The sequence below is a fragment of the Symphodus melops genome (genome assembly GCF_947650265.1).
Source record: "Symphodus melops genome assembly, chromosome: 23".
NCBI classification, from domain to species: Eukaryota; Metazoa; Chordata; class Actinopteri; order Labriformes; family Labridae; genus Symphodus; species Symphodus melops.
The window spans coordinates 13,614,294-13,636,163 of record NC_136713.1 but is presented as its reverse complement, the minus strand read 5'-3'; the positions used below and the strand labels follow the sequence as shown (position 1 = coordinate 13,636,163).

The 21,870-nt window shown below is 41.5% G+C and overlaps 1 long non-coding RNA gene across 1 annotated transcript; it reads left to right on the top strand.

Moving 5' to 3' along the window:
- The first annotated feature begins 430 nt into the window (after nt 1-430).
- LOC306818924 lies at nt 431-20,748 on the top strand. The gene is made up of 3 exons (XR_013778403.1): nt 431-571; nt 20,360-20,416; nt 20,499-20,748. It is a non-coding gene; the product is annotated as an uncharacterized lncRNA (long non-coding RNA).
- The last annotated feature ends 1,122 nt before the right edge of the window (nt 20,749-21,870 follow it).

The window sequence follows — 21,870 nt, the reverse complement described above, 5'->3', positions numbered from 1 at the left end:
CAGTAAGATCGTTCTGTCGTTTGTGACTCCAAGGACCATTTCTAGGAGTGACAACTAAACTGAACTAAGGGGTTAAAGCTGCAGCAAAACATTTATTCTGGCCAGATTTTATTTCTTTTCTTTTAAAGGGGGGAAATTTAAAGTGTTTGTATGCTTTGGAAAAATTCAAATAATAATCTGTTAAAACAAAGAATTCTATTTGTGTCTGTGTATCATTCTCTGTGTGAAGTCACTCTTTTCTACGGCCTAAGACTGATTAGATATTCTCTGTTAATATTTAGTCTTTATCCTCGAACCAGGACATCATTCGTTAATTGTGATGATCCCAGACCTTGAGTTTATTTTCTACAGTTTTGTAAAGACCTGGTTACAATAGCATACGCGTCTGCTAATTCATGAGATAACGTGACGTCGAAATAACATTTCCCTCAGTTTTGTACATAAACTATGTACCAAACGAATTTTTGACGGACTTTTTATTGTAATTTCCAGACACAGAGTCCAGGTCTCCAAGGTCCAGGTCTCCAAGGTCCAGGTCTCCAAGGTCCAGACATACACGTAGGTGCAAGAGGTGAGTCATGATAACATATTTTATTTAGTTTGATAGTATGTTACTTGGATTGTATGATTATTAGATACTACAAGACAAGAGCATCTGCTAATTTGTGAGAGGAGATAAACAAAAGAAATAATTTAGCTTTCATTTTGTACTGAAGTGTATTTTACATGCGACATGATGTAATATAAATAAGTATATGAAGTGTAAATGTGCTGCTGAAGCATGTGAGCCTTTTGTGGGACAAATGGTGTTCTTAAAGTTAGAGGTTGATTTAACATCAAAGACAATGTAGGGCTTTATTTATGAGGGTATTCCTTAAGACTGAGAACAGACATTTAGGCTACATTGGGGGAGATAAGAAGTCACCTTATGGTGAGAGATAAGAAATTTGAGTTAAAAGCATGCAGGAAAATAAATAACTAAATAAAAGACAAAGTGTGGCAACAAAGAATTTTTGTTGATACATTAGAGAGAAATCTTAGACTTTAACAAAAAACAAAAAACTGTAAAGTAACATAGAAAGCATTCTTGGAGTTTGTGTGTGACAATGTAGGCTGCAGGACAGTCTTGTTGTTTGTTTAGTTGTGTGTAAAGGCCTGTGTTTGTGTATTTGAAACAAATAGAATATTTGTATGTGTATGTAGCAGCTTGATGAAAGAAGATTTGGTAAAGTCATGAGGAGAGACATTTTTGTTTCTTCAGTGTTAAAATACCTATGAGCCCCTTATAGGACTTTGTTTAAACTGATAAAAATATGAGCCTAAAAAAGGGGACATTTATATATTAGATAAAGTATATGAGCCTTTGTTTCAAAGGACATTTATATATTAGATAAAATATATGAGCCTTTGTTTCAAAGGACATTTATATATTAGATAAAGTATATGAGCCTTTGTTTCAAAGGACATTTATATATTAGATAAAGTATATGAGCCTTTGTTTCAAAGGACATTTATATATTAGATAAAGTATATGAGCCTTTGTTTCAAAGGACATTTATATATTAGATAAAATATATGAGCCTTTGTTTCAAAGGACATTTATATATTAGATAAAGTATATGAGCCTTTGTTTCAAAGGACATTTATATATTAGATAAAGTATATGAGCCTTTGTTTCAAAGGACATTTATATATTAATAATAATAATAATACATTTAATTTGTAAGTGCTTTTACGAGGGCTCAAAGGCACTTTACATGTAAAAAAGAAATCACAGTAAACAGTTAAAAACAGTAGAAGAACATTAAAGGACAGAGAAACAGAATGAGACGAGGGGAAAGAAGAAGTCAAGTATTAAAAGCTAGTTTAAGAAGGTGAGTTTTGAGCATGGATTTGAAAGTTGGGAGGTGTGGGCAGGAACGGATGGGTTTGGGGAGTGAGTTCCAGAGGGAGGGGGCAGCGATGGAGAAGGCTCTGTCTCCCCAGGTTCGGTGCTTGGTCCGTGTAGGTGGGGAGAGGGTGTTTCCTTTAGATGAGCGGAGGTCACGGGAGGGGGTGTGGTGGTGAAGCAGGTCTGTGAGGTGGGGCCAGGTTATTTAGTGCTTTGTGTGTGAGGAGGATGATTTTGAACTGTATGCGGTGAGTGATGGGGAGCCAGTGCAGGTCACGGAGGACGGGGGTGATGTGGTCTCTGGAGCGGGTGTGGGTGAGCAGGCGTGCGGCTGAGTTCTGGATGTATTGCAGTTTATTGAGGAGTTTGGATAAACCATGGAGGATGCTGTTGCAGTAATGTAGTCTGGATGTGATGAATGCATGGATGAGGGTTTCTGCAGCAGGGAAGGTGAGTGAGGGGCGGAGGCGGGCAATGTTTTTGAGGTGGAAGAAGGCGGTCCTGGTGATGTGTTTGATGTGGAGGTCGAACCTTAGGTTATTGTCAAAGATGATTCCTAGATTGCGGGTGTGCGGTGAGGGGGATAGAGTGCAGTTATCAAAGGTGAGGGAAAAGTTGTGAGTGGCTTTGGTGCGGGATGTGGGGTCAATGATGATTATGTCTGATTTATCGCTGTTGAGTTGAAGATAGTTTGCTTGCATCCATGATTTGATTTCGGTGAGGCAGTTGCTCAGTGTGGAGTAGATAAAATATATGAGCCTTTGTTTCAAAGGACATTTATATATTAGATAAAATATATGAGCCTTTGTTTCAAAGGACATTTATATATTAGATAAAATATATGAGCCTTTGTTTCAAAGGACATTTATATATTAGATAAAATATATGAGCCTTTGTTTCAAAGGACATTTATATATTAGATAAAATATATGAGCCTTTGTTTCAAAGGACATTTATATATTAGATAAAATATATGAGCCTTTGTTTCAAAGGACATTTATATATTAGATAAAATATATGAGCCTTTGTTTCAAAGGACATTTATATATTAGATAAAATATATGAGCCTTTGTTTCAAAGGACATTTATATATTAGATAAAATATATGAGCCTTTGTTTCAAAGGACATTTATATATTAGATAAAGTATATGAGCCTTTGTTTCAAAGGACATTTATATATTAGATAAAATATATGAGCCTTTGTTTCAAAGGACATTTATATATTAGATAAAGTATATGAGCCTTTGTTTCAAAGGACATTTATATATTAGATAAAATATATGAGCCTTTGTTTCAAAGGACATTTATATATTAGATAAAATATATGAGCCTTTGTTTCAAAGGACATTTATATATTAGATAAAATATATGAGCCTTTGTTTCAAAGGACATTTATATATTAGATAAAATATATGAGCCTTTGTTTCAAAGGACATTTATATATTAGATAAAATATATGAGCCTTTGTTTCAAAGGACATTTATATATTAGATAAAATATATGAGCCTTTGTTTCAAAGGACATTTATATATTAGATAAAGTATATGAGCCTTTGTTTCAAAGGACATTTATATATTAGATAAAATATATGAGCCTTTGTTTCAAAGGACATTTATATATTAGATAAAATATATGAGCCTTTGTTTCAAAGGACATTTATATATTAGATAAAATATATGAGCCTTTGTTTCAAAGGACATTTATGCATTATATAAATTGTTGTTTCTTTGTTGAGTCTGAGGAGAAGTGAAGAGACCAACAAGGACAGTTTGTTTAGTATGTATATATTTAGGTAGAGTAGAGGAAAGGATTTTTTGTTGAGGAGTGTTTGGGTTGCTGTGTGGTCTCTCTCTTTTTCTTTTTCTGTCTGTCTGTGTGTGTGTGTGATTTTTGTTGCGTTGGTTTGAACTGACTTGAAGAGGATCTCTAGACAGGATGCTCACTATGTGATAGTCAGCTCATACTGGAAGTTGTTGTTAAATTTAAGAGGATCTTTAGATAAGATGTTCACTCTCTGATAGTCAGCTCATACTGGAAGTTGTTGTTAAATTTAAGAGGATCTTTAGATAAGATGTTCACTCTCTGATAGTCAGCTCATACTGGAAGTTGTTGTTAAATTTAAGAGGATCTTTAGATAAGATGTTCACTCTCTGATAGTCAGCTCATACTGGAAGTTGTTGTTAAATTTAAGAGGATCTTTAGATAAGATGTTCACTCTCTGATAGTCAGCTCATACTGGAAGTTGTTGTTAAATTTAAGAGGTGGAGCAAAGGGAGGTGCTTTAAATGTGTTAGGGAGTTTTCTGCTTCTGAGAGAGGAGAGAGAGCCCCCTTCCTTTCTTTTTTCTCTTTGTTAGTTAAGAAGAGATCAGAGGAAATGATTTGTTCTTTAGGGGTTTAAATATAAAATAGGATGGAGAAATGATTAATTTAAACCTAGATTAAACTTTAAGAATCTACACAGTTATCCCACATTCTGAAAATGACCCACTAAATCTTTAGAGAAAAAAAAAAAGTTTAGTTTTTATTTTTATTTTAGGGAAATAGATAGTCATTGTAATATTCAAACATTGTTTTATATCTGAAGTTTAAATATTGCATTGTGTTTTTAGAGTGATTAAGACATTAACCTTTTAATGTCTGACGTCCTGACGTACTACAGTGAGCGTATTGCATCACTTCCTGTTGTGTCTCGCTCTATCGCTACTACCGATCGATAGCTCGGTAGTTAAAGCTAGATTGTTTATCCTGTGTATTTTCTTACATTTTGTCTCCATTTACTGCACACTCTGAGTAATCGAAATAATCACCAAAGCACCCCTGCAAGCTATCTATAGATCTTCTGTTTGCGTTAAACTACGTACTCTCAGGCTAACTTAGCAGTAAGCTTCTCCTACGATGGCTTCCCTGCCTGCCTCTCCCTCTCCTGCTCTCTCTTGTTCTGTGTGCCAGATGTCTAGTTACTCCTCGTCCTCCTTTACTGATAAAGGTATCTGTATTAAATGTAGTTTATTTATAGCTTTGGAGGCGAGGGTGTCTGAGTTAGAGAGCAGGCTCCGCACCTTTGAGTCAGAGTCATCTTACGCAGCAGCAGTTAGCCAGCCTTCTGTAGCCAGTGCGGGCCGACATAGTGTTAAATCTCCCCCGGTAGCTCCCGAGCAGCCGGGAGGCAGTGGCTGGGTTACTGTCAGAGGGAGGCATAGTAAGAAAACGAGGCTCACAGCTCCCCACCAACCACTTCATGTTTCAAACACATTTTCCCCACTCAGCGACGCACCCGCTGAGACAAAAACTCTGATAATTGGAGACTCCATAGTCAGAAATGTGAAGTTAGCGAAGTCAGCGGGCATAGTTAGGTGTATACCCGGGGCCAGAGCGGGCGACATCATGGCTCACTTAAAGCTGCTGACAAAGGCTAAACGTAGATTTGATAAAATTGTAATTCATGTCGGCACAAATGACTCCCGACTTCGCCAGTCGGAAATTACTAAAGTTAATGTGGAGTCGGTGTGTAGTTTTGCAAAGACGATGTCGGACTCTGTAGTTTTCTCTGGTCCTCTCCCTAATTTGACCAGTGATGACATGTATAGCCGCATGTCTTCATTCAATCGCTGGCTATCGAGGTGGTGTCCAGTAAACGATGTGGGCTTCATAGATAACTGGCAGTCCTTTTGGGGAAAGCCTGGTCTGCTAGCTAGAGATGGCATCCATCCTACTCTGGTTGGTGCAGCTCTATTATCTAGAAACGTAGCAGAGTTTATTAGACCCTGACAACTCATCAGAGTTCAGACCAGGATGCAGAGCTGCAGTCTTACACACTTCTCTGTGCTTCCTTTAGATCTGTTTACCTGCCACTATAGCTGTCCATGTGACTGTAAATCTAACTGTAACTCAGTTAGATCTTCTTATAGATGTAACCCTACTTATACTATAGATACTGTGTCTGTTCTCCGCCCCACACCTGTCATAGGCAATTCCAGCCTCAATAAAAGAGGCGTAAATCATAACAATTTAGTCAAAATCAAAACTACAAATACGATTTGGCAAAAAAATCTAACAATTAAATGCGGCTTACTAAACATTAGATCCCTAGCATCTAAATCTCTCCTGGTAAATGAGCTAATATCAGAGAATCATATTGATCTACTTTGTTTAACTGAAACCTTTCTCAGGATGAATATGTTAGTTTAAATGAATCCACCCCTCCCAGTCATTTGAATGCTCATATAGCTCGAGACACTGGTCGAGGTGGTGGAGTAGCAGCTATTTTTAATTCTGGTCTTATAATTAATCCTCGACCAAAGCTGAATTATACCTCTTTTGAAAGTCTTGCACTCAGTCTTTCACATCCAGTCTCTAGAACTTTTCAGCCAGTTCTAGTTGTTATAGTTTACCGCCCTCCTGGCCCATATTCAGAATTTCTATCAAACATAGTTCTTAGCAGTGATAGAATAATTGTTGTAGGTGATTTCAATATCCATGTGGATGTTGTTAATAACAGTCTTAGCACGGCTTTCATGTCTCTATTGGACTCTATTGGCTTCACCCAGGGTGTAAACAAACCTACTCATCGATTTCACCACACCCTGGATCTTGTTTTAGCTTATGGTATTGAAATTAACAGTCTGTCGGTTTTTCTGGAAAATTCTCTGATATCAGACCATTTCCTAATAACTTTTGATTTCTTTCTACCAACCTTAACTCCTCTTAATAAAAAAGTGCTCTCTAGAAATTTAAATGATAATGCTGTAGCTAAATTTAAGGAAGCTATTTCAGCTGCCTTTGTTTCAGTTCCATCCCCTAACCTAGTTGAAAACTCCTATAATCACTTTAGTCCCTCTCAGCTAGATCAGTTTGTAGATAGTGCGGTGGATTCACTTAGAGTTACTCTGGATTCAATCGCTCCCCTAAAACAGAAGCCAATCAAACGACAGAGATCAGCTCCATGGTACAATTTAGAAACCCGTACTCTAAAACTAACGTCACGTAAATGTGAAAGAATTTGGCGCTCCACCAAAACGATAGAATCTCGTTTAATTTGTCCAGATAGTCATAATCGATATATGAAAGCTCTACGGCAGGCCCGCACTGCCTATTACTCGTCTCTTATTGAAGAAAATAAAAACAACCCTAGATACCTCTTCAGCACTGTAGCCAGGCTGACAGAGAGTCATAGTTCATTTGAGCCATCTATTCCTTTAGCCCTTAGCAGTAATGATTTCATGAGCTTTTTTAATGATAAAATTCTAAACATTAGAGACAAAATTAGCAACTTACTACCTTTACTTAGTGCAGATTCCTCCTATATTTTTGATTCGGCAGAAACGGCTCCAAATTCTGATACTAACCTCGATTGTTTTTTTCCAATTAACCTCGCAGAACTAAATTTGATTATTTCTGCGTCTAAACCGTCAACTTGTCTTTTAGATCCAATCCCAACCAAGTTGTTTAAGGAAGTCTTTCCTCTAGTTAGCAGCTCCATACTAGATATGATCAATATATCTTTAGCGGTAGGTTATGCACCCCAATCATTAAAAGTAGCGGTAATTAAACCGCTCCTTAAAAAGCCTACTCTTGATTCAGGAACTCTAGCTAACTATAGACCTATATCTAACCTTCCTTTTATCTCCAAGATCTTAGAGAAAGTGGTAGCTAATCAGTTGTGTGATTTTCTCCACAACAACAGCTTGTTTGAGGAGTTCCAGTCGGGATTTAGAGCGTACCATAGAACTGAGACTAGTTAGAGTAACACATGATCTTCTGTTAGCCTCAGACAGGGGACTTCTATCTGTGCTTGTCCTGTTAGATCTTAGTGCTGCTTTTGATACAATTGACCATCAGATTCTGTTACAGAGACTAGAACAATTGCTTGGAGTTACAGGGACTGCTTTAAGTTGGTTTAGATCCTATTTATCAGATAGATCTCAGTTTGTGCATGTTCATGATGAGTCCTCTTTGTACACCAAAGTTAGCCATGGAGTGCCTCAAGGATCAGTGCTTGGTCTGATTTTATTTACATTATATATGCTTCCTCTAGGTAGCCCTTAGTAGTATTAGCGTAGCCTCTAGTACCACTGTTAGGAAACTAGGAGTTCTGTTTGATCAGGATGTGTCCTTTGATTCCTATATTAAACAAATTTCAAGGACAGCTTATTTTCACCTTGGTAATATCTCTAAGATCAGGCAGATCCTGTCACAACATGATGCTGAAAAATTAGTTCATGCATTTGTTACCTCCAGGTTGGATTACTGTAATTCTATTTTAGCAGGGTGCTATGGTAAATCTCTAAAGACCCTTCAACTCGTCCAAAACGCTGCAGCTCGTGTTCTTACTAGAACTAGGAAAAGGGACCACATTACTCCTGTATTGGCTTCTCTCCATTGGCTCCCTATAAAATCTAGAATAGAATTTAAAATCCTTCTGCTCACTTACAAAGCTCTAAACGGTCAGGCACCATCCTATCTTAAAGAGTTAATTGTACCGTACTATCCGACAAGAACATTACGTTCCCAGAATGCAGGCCTGCTCGTGGTGCCTATAGTCTCTAAAAGTACTATGGGAGGTAGAGCCTTTAGTTATCAGGCACCGCTCCTTTGGAATCGTCTACCAGTCGGGGTCCGGGAGGCAGACACACTAGGTACTTTTAAGAATAGACTTAAAACTTTTCTTTTTGATAAATCTTATAGTTGGGGCTGGCTTAGGACCAGCTCATAGTCATGCTGCTATAGGCCTAGACTACCGGGGGAACTGGCACCAGGATCTCTTATCTCTCTCCCCCTCTTTCTCTCCCAGCTTTCTTATCTTATAGTAATAAGATACGTCTATAGTGACAAGCAGTAGCTTGTCACTATCTTTGTATTCTAACCTCTCCTTTTGAGCTCTCTTAGGTTCCTTGAGCTCTCTTAGGTTCCTTGGGACTGTTGGTGAGGATGGCCTGCCCAAACAACCCCCCCCCCCCTCCCCCTGAGGATGGCCTGCCCAGACCCCCCCCCCAACCTATCCCATCCTATTCTTCTTTCTGCATCTTGTCCCATCTCCCCCATCCCATTTTCAAGCCCAGCACAGTTTAGCAGATGGCTGTTCCGTCATGAGCCCGGGTCTGCTGAAGATTTCTGCCTGTTAAAAGGAAGTTTTTTCTTGCCACGCCATGACGGATTAAGCTGGGCTCTTGTAACATAGCCATAAGTACGGTCCTTTACCTGCTTTTTGTAAAGTGTCTTGAGATAACGCCTGTTATGAATTGACGCTATATAAATAAAGATTGATTGATTGATTGATTTGTTTTGTTTTCTCTATTTCTCTATGTGGTATGAGAGCTGGAGTAAAGCAGTGGCAGAGGAGAAGAATGCATGCAGTGATTCATGGACACTGAAGCTTTGCGGATAACAGCACATAGGAATCCTGAATTCAGCTTGATCAAGGCCACTACAGTTTTGTTCACAAACTCTTTCAACAGACACCTACATTTATCTATGAGCGCAAACATGCATTTGTAAACCGGCAGTGTATAATACATGTTTGGTTTGTTTTCGCATATGGGATGATGGTAAATTAAATTATAATTTTTAAGGGATTCTTGGCAACAGACTGATTAATTGATGCATCTGGTTAATTAATGAAGCAGTGTTGGTGTGGCTTGGTTATGTGCAGGAAAGTTGATTTGATTCAAAAGTGTTGAAAGCTGTGAATATTGGTTTCATTGTCTAAGTAAGGTTTAGTTTGATGTGAGTTGTCTTGAGATTGATTCTATTTCCATAGTTTGGAGATAATTGGATGTGATTAGATACATTAGGTGATACATAAGCAATTGTACTTTCATAGTAGGAAGCTTTTTGTCTCTTTTTGTACTTGGCAAAATTGTTGTTTTAAGTGTGGTAGCAGAGTGCTATATTTGGTGTTTTACGTCTGGTATTTGATACTGGATGCGTTAAATTTTGCTCAGGATCAATAATTTGTCTATTTATGTAGTTTTTGATTAACATTGTTTGATTTACCATTTAACGAAATAAGAGGCTCATTTTAATGTCAAAGATGAGAACTAAAATTACACAAGCAGTCACTTCTGTTGATGTTGTTCAGAAGAACAATCCACTTGTTAAAAATGTTGCAAAAATGTCACGAAAATGGAGCAAACGTTGGTCCGACATTGACCAACCCTGGCCGAAAGAAGGGACTTTGAACCCAGATGTGATTAAAACAATGCAGGTCCTTGTGTCCACTTCTAAAGTAAATCAGAAGACAGGAAGGAAAGGGAAAAGGCGTCAGGAGAAAAGACAAACTGAACTCGGCATTCTGCAACTGTTTGAAAATGAGGGACAGAAATTGTTACAAGCTTCGAAAGAGAATAGGGAAAAAAGCATGCACATAATAAACACAAATGACAACCAAACAGGAAAATTAATGGAGCAGATTAATGCACCTTTTTCACATACCGTATCAGCCAAAAAGCCACCGCCTTACGAGAAGGAAGTGAAGTTTACTGATGTTTATCCACAACTTCCAGTGATTAGACAAGAAGGTAATTATCACATCACAGATGAGGATGAGCAAATCATAGAGAAAGGAAAGGCTAAAACAACTGTAAAAATGTACCCGAGCTACGACGCTAAAAAGAAAAAGATATGTTTAGGAAGTGGAAGCAGAGAGCGTTATAGGAGATTGGAGATAGAAGGTGAAAGTGAGAGTGATTCAGATCAAGCTGTTGGTGGCTATGATCCAGCAGTTAGACGGATGTTAGCAAAAGCAGAGAAGAAAGGAGATAGGCCAGTGAGAAGAAAGAGTCTAGCTAAGGAAGACACAGATGAGACAGACAGTGATGAAGACTCGAGTAGAGAGGGTTCTTCATATCTTAACCCGCTAGCAGCCAGTTCAGGGGTAAAAGATGACGGAGGCAGGGCTTTAAGAGAGGTTGAGAGGAGCATTGGTAAATGTCTTCAGGAATTAGATGAGTCTAGCAATCCAGAAACACAGCAATTACTAGAAGAGCAACTACATGAGCTACGAATGACACAGAAAAAAATACAGAAGAAAAAATCTCAAAAGCTTGATACATTTGGATACTCTGTGCGTTCAAGAAAAGATAAGAGACTTGATAAAATGTGTCCAGTAATCATACGAGGACAAAATCTAGAATACAAACCCTGGCAAAATACAGATATGTCAGACATAATGGAAAAGCTACCTACTCTGCAGGATGGAGCACATCCTTGGATTTCAAAGTTGGAAGAACTTTTGGTGGGTACACAGCCTGCCATGGGAGACATTAAGAGATTATTGGCTAGTCTCATTGGGGTCCCAGGGATGGAAGTGATCCTGCAGGCGGCAGGTCTTAATAGATATGTGGCAACTACTGTGAATGATCCAGAATTGTTTGCTGCAAGTAGAGGTCGGATGTGGAAAGCACTGAGGGATGCATTCCAGACAAACGTACATCCTGATAACATTTTGATTGAGTCGTTGGGATCACAGGAAAATCCAAGAGCCTATGTGTCAAGAGCTCATCAAGTGTGGAGAAATGTCACAGGTAATGATCCAGATTTGAATCTAATGGAGCAGTCAATTTTGAGAGCTAAGATACAGAAGGGGCTTCCTCTGTCTGTGCGGAGTAAATTAGCAGAGGTGGTTGGTCTTGGAAGCATGGCAAAGAGTGTGTATACAGATCACATAGCACACCAAGTTGAATTATATAGGAAAAATGAGCATGAGCAGAAAGAACAGGATGAGGAGATCCTCAGAAAACTTAATCAAATACAGCTGGTTGATAATAAGAAGAAAGAGAAGAAACAAGCTGTTGTTATGCAGAGTCAGTCTCAACCAAGTCCAGCATCACCTCAACCTCAGCAGGGACAGATACAGTTTCATCCAGACCTGTCGACATCTATGATCCCTAATGTTTCTTTTTCACAGCCAGACTTTGGCCAACCACAAATATGGACAGGAAGAGGTTAAGGAAATTTAGAAAGAGGTAGAGGAGGAAATTTCCAACAGCCTTCAGATGTCTGCTATTATTGTGGACTGTATGGCCATTTTGCACATGAGTGTAACAGGACAGGAAGAGGCTTCAGAGGAGGTTTCAGAGGTGATTTTAGAGGAAGCTTCAGAGGGCAACAAAGGCCACTTAGGGGACCTGTGAATCCTTACAGAGGCCCAGAGCCAGGTTTTTAGGGGTGCCCAGAAGACTCAAAAGGGGGGTGTCAGCTGGTAGTGTCAGGGCCAGAACAAGATCCAAAAATAATAGTAAGAGTAAATGATCAACCATTAGAAATAATGGCGGATTGTGGAGCGGCTTTTACATGTGTTCGACCTGAAAATGTTACACATCTCCCCATGTCTGACCGATTGGTACGGACAATCGGGTTTGAGGGTGTGAAACAGCTGATTCCTCTCACAAAGCTCTGTTCTAAACATCACAAAATAACGATACCTATATTGGTGTCAGAACATACACCTATTGCACTGTTAGGAAGAGATGCTTTATGTAAATTGAATTGCACAATAAGGTCTACACCCGACGGCTGTCAGGTGGATGTGCCAAAGGATACTAGTCATCAATTATTTATGACACCAGTGTCTGAGCCTTCTTCAGTGTACTGGATTGGAAATCTTAGTCCAGAGCTACTACAGCCAGCTAAGCTGTGGGAGAAGTTTATTGTAGCAAACATGCCTAATGCTAAGTTCCCTGAGTATTCACCCCACTGCACGCTTAAATATTTTAAGAAAACTGGTCAAGTAAACCCAGAAGAGCGGTTGAATAGGCAACCTAAGCAGGTTCAGCTTAGCTCATCATGCATAATTTTGGGACCACAAGGAGCAGCAATGAAGATAAACAGTGATGATTATCTTAATAAAGAGCATGACATTGAGGAAAGTGTGCCACATGTGACTTTGATGGTGGCTGAAGGATTTGAACAGAAGCACATAGGAGCAATGATGGCAGAAGCTGAAAAGAAGAGCTTTTCACCACTGAAAGAGAATTTGGCTATCTGGAGGAGTGAAGATGAGCAGTTCATGAAGATAAGGATCTCAGCTCAGGGACAGGGTCAACCTCAAGTGGTGCTAATGAGTCATGAAACAATTTTCAGTGCTAATTTAGATTCAGATAGTATGAGAGAGGAGATGTTAAAACAAGTGCCAGACTGTTTGTGGTCACGACATAGTACTGATATTGGCTTTGTGAAATCTGCCCAACCAGTGAAGGTTGAACTTCGACCTGGAACCAAACCTCCTTGGAAGAGCCAATACCCACTAAGGGGGGAGGCAATCCAGGGGATTGAACCACAAATTGAGGGTTTGTTGCAAGCAGGTGTGTTGGAGAAGTGTTCAGATCCTCAGAGTAACACACCTATATTGCCTTTGAAGAAGCCAGATGATTCTTATCGCTTGGTGCATGATTTAAGAGCGGTAAATGAAGTGGTGGCTGATTTTCCAGCTGATGTGCCTGATCCTCATACTTTGTTAGCTCAAATACCCCCAGATGCTACACATTTCACAGTGTTAGATTTGTGTGGAGCATTTTTTAGTGTTCCACTCAGTGAAGAAAGTCAAGGGTTATTTGGATTTACATATAAAGGACAGACTTTCAAATACAAGAGGCTCCCTCAAGGTTTCAAACACAGTCCTCATATTTTCAATAAAGTGTTGAAAGATGATTTGACAGGTTTGGATCAGATTATGACGAGTACTGTTATTCAGTATGTAGATGATATTGTAATCTGTTCACCAGATAAGGAAACGTGCCATAAGGATTCCATTAGATTGTTGCAGTTATTGGCAGAAAAAGGACATAAGGCCTCTCAGAAGAAGTTGCAATATTGTCAGGAGAAGGTAGTTTATCTGGGTCAGACAATAACTCATGGACACAGAGGCATCTCTGACAGTCATTTGGAAGCTATTCAAAAGGCACCAAAGCCTAGAACAGTCAGGGAGATGATGACGTTTCTTGGTATTGCGGGGTATTCTTCAGCATGGGTAGAGGACTATGCTAGTCTGACAGGGCCTTTGAGAGCTATGATTAAAGAAACGGGGACTTCTCAACTCCATTGTAATCTTACCTGGACTCAGGAAGGTCTTGTGGCGTTTGAGACAATTAAACAGAGGTTGCAGGAAGCTCCAGCGCTAGCGCTGCCAGATTATTCTAAGAACTTTTTGCTGTATGTGGCAACTTCTGTTGGAGGTAAATATGCATGTGCTGTTCTTTGTCAACCTACAGGTATGGGTACAAGTCCTCAGCCTGTTTCTTATTATTCCACTGGCTATTCTGAAGTAGAGTTGGGGCTGCCACTGTGTTACAGAGCAATGGTGGGAGTTTATCTGATGTATGATAAAGCATCATCTGTAACTATGGGTTACCCGGTGACAATTTTGACACACCATAGTCTTAGAAATCTTTTGAACTTTGGTAAATATACACTGACTATGCCAAGGCTTAGAGACTATCATAGGCTTTTAGAACAGGAAGATATTACTGTGGTAAGATGTGTCACAGTGAATCCAGCTGAGAATTTGCCAACTCCTGAGGATGGGGAGCCACATGATTGTGTTCAGGAAGTAGAGAGGTATTCGAAGCTGAGGTCAGATTTGCAAGCTTTTCCTCTACATGAGTCAGATGTGGAGTATTGGACTGATGGATCCTGCTATCGAGTAGGAGATACATTGAGTGCTGGTTATGCTGTGGTAAAAGCCCAAGGATCTGAATTTGTTGTCGAGAAAGCAGAGGAAATACCACAACCTGCATCTGCGCAGCTTGCTGAGCTAGTGGGGCTGACAGAAGCATGTTTGTTGGCTGAAGGCAAGCGAGTGACAATATATACAGATTCTGCGTATGCACACAATGTGTGTCATCTGTTTGGATCATTATGGAAGAATCGAGGCTTTAAGAAAACTGATGGTTCGCCGATACAGCATCATGCTCAGATAATGAAACTGTTGCAGGCAATGATGAAGCCAAAAGAGATAGCAGTAGCTAAATGTGCAGCACATAAAATGGACATGTCAAGAGTCACACAAGGTAACAAAGCAGCTGATGAGGCTGCAAAGGTGGTTACAGGAGCTAATAAATTGGGTAAAGTTTTTCTGGTCACCCATGAGGTGGACTTGGACGATAACATTACACTCAAAGATGTGATCTCAATACAAGAAGCTGCTTCTGTGATTGACAAACAACTGTGGAGAGATCGAGGGGCCACTCCAGATTCTGCTGGCTTGTGGAGAAATCATGAAGGATTGATGGTAGCGCCCCCAGACCTGCTGGGTCTGATGATCCAGGAAGCACATGGGTTAGCCCATGTTGCAAGGGGGGAGGTTAAAAGGAAGATTACACAAGAATATGGTTTTTGGGCACCGTATCTGCTTGAGCAGATTGACTATGTCATTAGCAGGTGTACTATCTGTCTAAAAAATAATGTTCGGAGAGGTGTGATGGTTCCTCCTGGTCACATTCCAACACCAAAAGGTCCTATGCGTGAGTTAGTTGTGGATTTTGTTGATATGATAAGACCAATAGGAGGTAAGAGATATATGCTAGTTGTTGTGGACAGATTTTCAAGATGACCTGAAGCCTGTCCAACAAAGCGAAAAGATGCTCAGTCTGTTGCCAAGTTTTTGTGCCGTGAAGTCATAAGCAGGTGGGGACTTCCTGATCGCATATCCTCAGATAATGGGAAAGAGTTTGTGGATAAAACAGTAAGAATAATTCTGCAAAAATTGGGAATTAAACAACGTTTGGGAGCTGTTTATCATCCGCAGAGCCAAGGTGTTTGTGAAAAAATGAATGGTGTTTTAAAAAATCGTATTGTTAAAATCTGTCAACACACAGGACTGAACTGGGTAGAAGCACTTCCATTGGCATTAATGGTGTGTCGCTCAAGTGAGCTCCGGGATTTGCGTATGACACCCCATGAGTTGGCTATGGGTAGACGGATGCCAACACCTTGTTTACGCACGAGTGGAAAGGGTCCAAGTTTATCTTTGCTAGAAGATGAAATGCGAATGTATGTTAACTACATGGCTGCATTGCATAAGAGAATACACACATATGTCTCTGACAGGCAAAAACAAGAGGAGGTGCAAGAGAGATTTGATGAGCAAGAGAGGAGTACAGTGCAACCTGGAGATAAGGTATTCGTAAAGGTGTTTAGGAGGAAGTGGTTTAATGAACGCCGCGAAGGACCATTTGAAGTTGTTCGTAGTACGGGAACTGCAGTTCAGGTTAAAGGGTCTCCTACTTGGTATCATTTGTCACATTGTGTTAAAGCACCAAAAGAAGAGGCATCACGATTACAAGAACAAGATGTTGAAAGTGAGAGAGAGCCAACAGAAGATGCAGAAACAGCAGAGGTTCATGAGGACCTCCAAGGTCAGGATCCAGAAGCAGGGTTTGACTATGCTGTGGGTATGCATGATGATTTTGAGCATGCTTTTGATGATGCCAGGGATGAGTTGTCAGTCCATGAGCAAGAACGACGAGTTGGTGACATTGATTTACAACACGTCCCAGAAACAACAGAGTCTGTTTCCAGAGAGCTTGAATCAAAGACTACAGGAGGCTGTGATACCTCTCCAGGGAAATCCAAAGACCCACTTGGGCCAAAAAGTACAAGACCAATACGAAGAAAGGTTAGACCAAAACGTTATGAGGACTAGGGTTGAGCCCAGGGATGTTGAGCAAGTAAAAGAATTAGCAGCTACTATGTCAACTTTTTCAACTTCTAAGATAAGGACGACTCCAATTTCTGTGAACAAGGTGATTAGAGCGACGTTGGGACATCCAGTTATCCTTCCATGTAAATGTAAAACACTGAATAATGGTAATTATAATTTTCCTATATGGAAAAATACTGATGGTAAGGAAATAGTGTTAACAGAATCTGATGTGAATAGTGTGCCTTATGATCAAAGAAAGTATATTTTGTACAATGATATAAAGTGGTTTAGAGTTATGAATGATTGTTCGCTTATATTAAATAATGTTGTTTGGGAAGATCAAGGAGAATATACTTGTAATTATCTGGATCAGGAGTTTAAAGCTGTGCCATATTATAATTATTCGATTGAAGGATATATATATGTTACTGTGAAGGAGGCAACGTGCAGCAAAGACATCGAGCTGCTGGCGGTGGGTCTCCGTCCTTACTACATGCCGAGGGAATTCTCTCACGCGATCGTGCTCTGTGTTTACATTCCTCCCCGGGCACACGCCGAAACTGCGTGTGACGTCATCCACGCGACCACCTCAAGATTACAAACGCTGCACCCGGATGCTTTCATCGCCATCTCAGGGGACTTTAACCATGTTACTTTGAACTCCACACTACCGGACTTTCACCAATTTGTAAGCTGTCCCACCAGGAAGAACAGGACAATAGACCTCCTGTATGCAAACGTGAAGGACGCCTACACTGCCACCCCGTTACCACCTCTGGGTAAGTCCGACCACAACCTGGTCCTACTCGAGCCACAGTACAAAACTATGATCCAGAGACAACCGATAACCACACGCACCTTCAGAAAGTGGTCTCCCGAGGCAGAGGAGGCCCTCAGAGACTGTTTTGAGACCACTGACTGGAGTGCCCTACAAGAGACTCATGGTGATGACATTGAGGGGGTCACACACTGCACAACTGACTACATGAACTTCTGCATGGACGTTGTGGTTCCCACTAAAACTGTGCGCTGCTTCCCGAATAACAAGCCCTGGATCACCAGCGATGTCAAGGAGATCCTTAACAGGAAGAAAAGGGCATTCAAGGAGGGAGACCAGGCAGAGCTGAAGCGGGTGCAGGGGGAACTCAAGGTCAGACTCCGAGAGGCAAAGGAGGAGTACAGAAGGAAGGTAGAACAGAAGCTGCAGCAGAACAACATGAGAGAGGTCTGGGAGGGCATGAAGACCATCACAGGCTGCAAAAAGAAAAACAACAACGCAGAAGACGGGGACCCTGAGAGAGCAAACCAGCTCAACTTGTTTTTTAACAGGTTCGACAGCCCCGTCGCTGCAGCCAGTGCCTGTCCCCCCAGCACCCCTCTACACACCCCCTCCCCCCCTCTCACTCCTCCCCCCCTCAGCACCCCTCTACGCCCCCCCAGCACCCCTCTACACACCCCCTCCCCCCCTCTCACTCTCCCCAACACCTCCACCAGAACAGATACAACCACCAGTGACAATCCATCCCCCCTCCCCCCCACCATCACCAGAGACCAGGTGAGCAAGGAGCTGAAGAGACTCCGCCCCAGGAAGGCAGCAGGCCCAGACAAGGTGTGTCCCAGGATGCTAAAGGCCTGCTCTGCTGAGCTGGGGGAGCCACTTCAGCACATCTTCAACATGAGCCTGCGGCTCGGGAAGGTTCCTGTGCTCTGGAAGACCTCGTGCCTCACCCCTGTCCCCAAGAAGAAGAACCCCAGTGAGCCAGGCGACTTCAGACCAATCGCTCTGACATCCCACGTTATGAAGACCTTCGAACGGCTGCTGCTCCAACACCTCAGACCCCAGGTACAATACGCACAGGATCCCCTGCAGTTTGCATACCAGGCAAAGGTGGGCGTGGACGATGCCATCCTCTATCTTCTACACAGGGCTTACTCTCATCTGGACAAAGGGAGCAGCGTGATGAGAATCATGTTCTTTGATTTCTCAAGCGCTTTCGACACCATCCATCCCCTCCTACTGAGAGACAAGCTGACCGAGATGAGGGTGGACTCGCACCTGGTGAGGTGGATCACGGACTACCTCACAGAGAGACCACAGTACGTCAGACTGAAGGACTGCACATCTGACACTGTGGTCAGCAGCACCGGAGCACCACAGGGGACTGTGCTCTCCCCTGTCCTGTTCACCCTGTACACCTCGGACTTCCAGTATAACTCTGAGCTCTGCCACATGCAGAAATACTCGGACGACACTGCGATAGTTGCTTGTGTCAGGGACGGACAAGAGGAGGAGTACAGGAGCCTGATCGAGGACTTTGTGACGTGGTGCAGTGCCAACCATCTGCAGCTAAACACCTCCAAGACCAAGGAGATGGTGGTGGACTTCCGAAGGAAGAAACCACATCTAGAACCTGTTTCCATCGGGGGGGTCGACGTGGAGGTGGTCAGGACCTACGGGTACCTGGGGCTGCAGCTGGATGACAAGCTGGACTGGTCGCCTAACATGGACACTACCTGCAGGAAGGGACAGAGTCGTCTGTACTTCCTGAGAAGGCTGGGGTCCTTCAACATCTGCAAAAAGCTGCTGCAGATGTTCTACCAGTCTGTGGTGTCCAGCGTCCTCTTCTACGCAGTGGTGTGCTGGGGAGGAAGCTGCAAGAAGAGGGACGCAGCACGCCTGGACAGACTGGTGAGGAGGGCCGGCTCTGTGGTGGGTACAGAGCTGGACTCACTGGTGACAGTGGTAGAGAGGAGGTCTCTGGACAAAATGCTCTCCATCATGGACAACACACACCACCCTCTGCACAGCACCTTCACCGGGCAGAGGAGCATGTTCAGTGACAGACTGCTGTCACAGTCGTGCTCCACGGACAGACTCAAGAACTCTTTTGTCCCCCTATAGGCAATAAGACTGTATAACACTTCACTGTCACGGCAGGGAAGAAGCGCACGGTGATCCCTGGACTCTTTTTTCACTTTTTTCTCACTCCTCACCTGCACTGCTGACCTCAGAGTCAGCCCCCAGTTGGACACTTTAATGCATATTGATAGTCACTTTACTGAGCACTGGGTTAGGGTTAGGGTTAGCACTGCACTTTGAAAGATGTCTGCTCGATAGGTTTTTCGCTCTCACACTCTACAAATTTTAAGGTTAGTCATGGTCAGAGGGTTATGTCATAAGTATTTTGTGTGTTATTCTTTTTCGAGACTAAAGTCTCGAAGGGGGGAATATGAAGTGTATTTTACATGCGACATGATGTAATATAAATAAGTATATGAAGTGTAAATGTGCTGCTGAAGCATGTGAGCCTTTTGTGGGACAAATGGTGTTCTTAAAGTTAGAGGTTGATTTAACATCAAAGACAATGTAGGGGTTTATTTATGAGGGTATTCCTTAAGACTGAGAACAGACATTTAGGCTACATTGGGGGAGATAAGAAGTCACCTTATGGTGACCTATGGTAACCTTTGAGGCCATATGTCCTGAGGAACCACAGGGGGTGCAGGACTGTAGGAGCCTGAATGATCAAAGCTTAAATGAAGTCGTAAAGGTCTTGATGTTGTCGACCAATACTGTATAAATAAGAAGGTTTTCTCTTTGTTCGAGAGGATCACATTTGGCTGGTGACTCTCCCAGGTAACATGACTAACCTGGACTGATGCTGTTTCTTGACTTTGTAAATAAATGTCTTATATTACAAGCAAGTCAGTGTCAGCGGATATTTCTTCATCATCTACACATCATCATCAAAGGAGGAGGACTGAAGAAACTACAGTACACAAACTATTTACCAAATGAATATTTGTATGACATTTTACACACACAGAGTCCAGGGATTCAAGGCCCAGGTGTCCTTTATACAGAACTACCCAAGGTGAAAGAGGTAAGATATGATATGAAGAGTTAACTCTCTTTGTGCACATCACACTGTTGAATAAAAAAGTCGTCATTCTAATTATTTACAGGTCGAACACAGCAAAGAGGCAGAGGTCGGACCTGTGGATCTCATGGGCGTGGTGGAGGTCAAGTACCTGGTGACCAAGCAAGAGGGTCTGTAAACCAGCCAGGTGCAGGTCCTGGTCCAGGTAATCTGATGTGGAAAGAAATGAACTGGCAGCTCACTGAGAATCCTGGACCTCTAAATGATGCTGCTGCTCTTGATCATATCATTCCTAAGCCTGACCTTGAAATGTACTGGTCTACAGATGACATTTTGGCCACGCCCTACTTCAACAAGGTCACGTCCCACAACCGGTTTGAAATCATATGGAGGTTTCTACACTCCAACAACATCAGTACATTTACGACTTCATTTAGGCTTTGATCATTCAGGCTCCTACAGTCCTGCACCCCCTGTGGTTCCTCAGGACATATGGCTTCAAAGGTTACCATAGGTCACCATGAGGTGACTTCTTATCTCCCCCAATGTAGCCTAAATGTCTGTTCTCATTTCAATACTAACACTTCTTACACTTCAAATACTTATTTACATTACATCATGTCGCATGTAAAATACACTACATTACAAAAAGACACAAACTGGACTCATTACACTGATTCCATCAACGTGGTGCTGTAGTCAAAACTGTAGTCAGAACTAGATTGTGTCAGCTCAGATTACAGGTACACAATGTATTCATGTGTTGAAAATGAGTGTGTGGAAGGAGGAAGTCTCATTATGGATTTGACCATTGAAGAAAGAGAAGCTGATGGAAACATGAATAAAAAGTGATCAAACTAAACATGTTGAATGAATGTAAAAATAAAGGTGTACTAGGAGCATTTTAGATGTTTCAGCTTAGATACAACAAGCATAGTTAAAGTCATTGAGCAGTCACAGCTCACTGATAAGTTCCCACTGGCTGCCTATACCCTGGAGGAATGGTTTCTCTTAAACACCATATCTGTTTATCAAAGTAGGTCAAGTATCCCTTCAAACCAGTTTGTGCCTTATTGTTATGAACCGTCTCCTCTTGACTTATTTGTTGAATTATTCCACATTTGAACTGTTTTTTTAAATGCTTGCTGCTACATGTCACAGTCTCTTTCCCTGTCGTCTCGTTGAATTGAATCCTTGTTCTTTATCTTTTTTTTTTCAGTTCTGCTTGACCAAGGCTTTGAGGATGTCAGGCCCTGCCCAGCTACGACTTATAATCATACACATTCTGTTTATTTGTTGGATATCCCCTTGAGATGATCCATCTCGTTTTCAAGAATACAAAAACACAATCAGTACAATTGAATACAGTTACATACAATGTACACACATAAAGGCTCTCGCTGACATATCCCGCCCATAAACCCACAGCACCCTCACAAAACCATCAGAGGTAGATA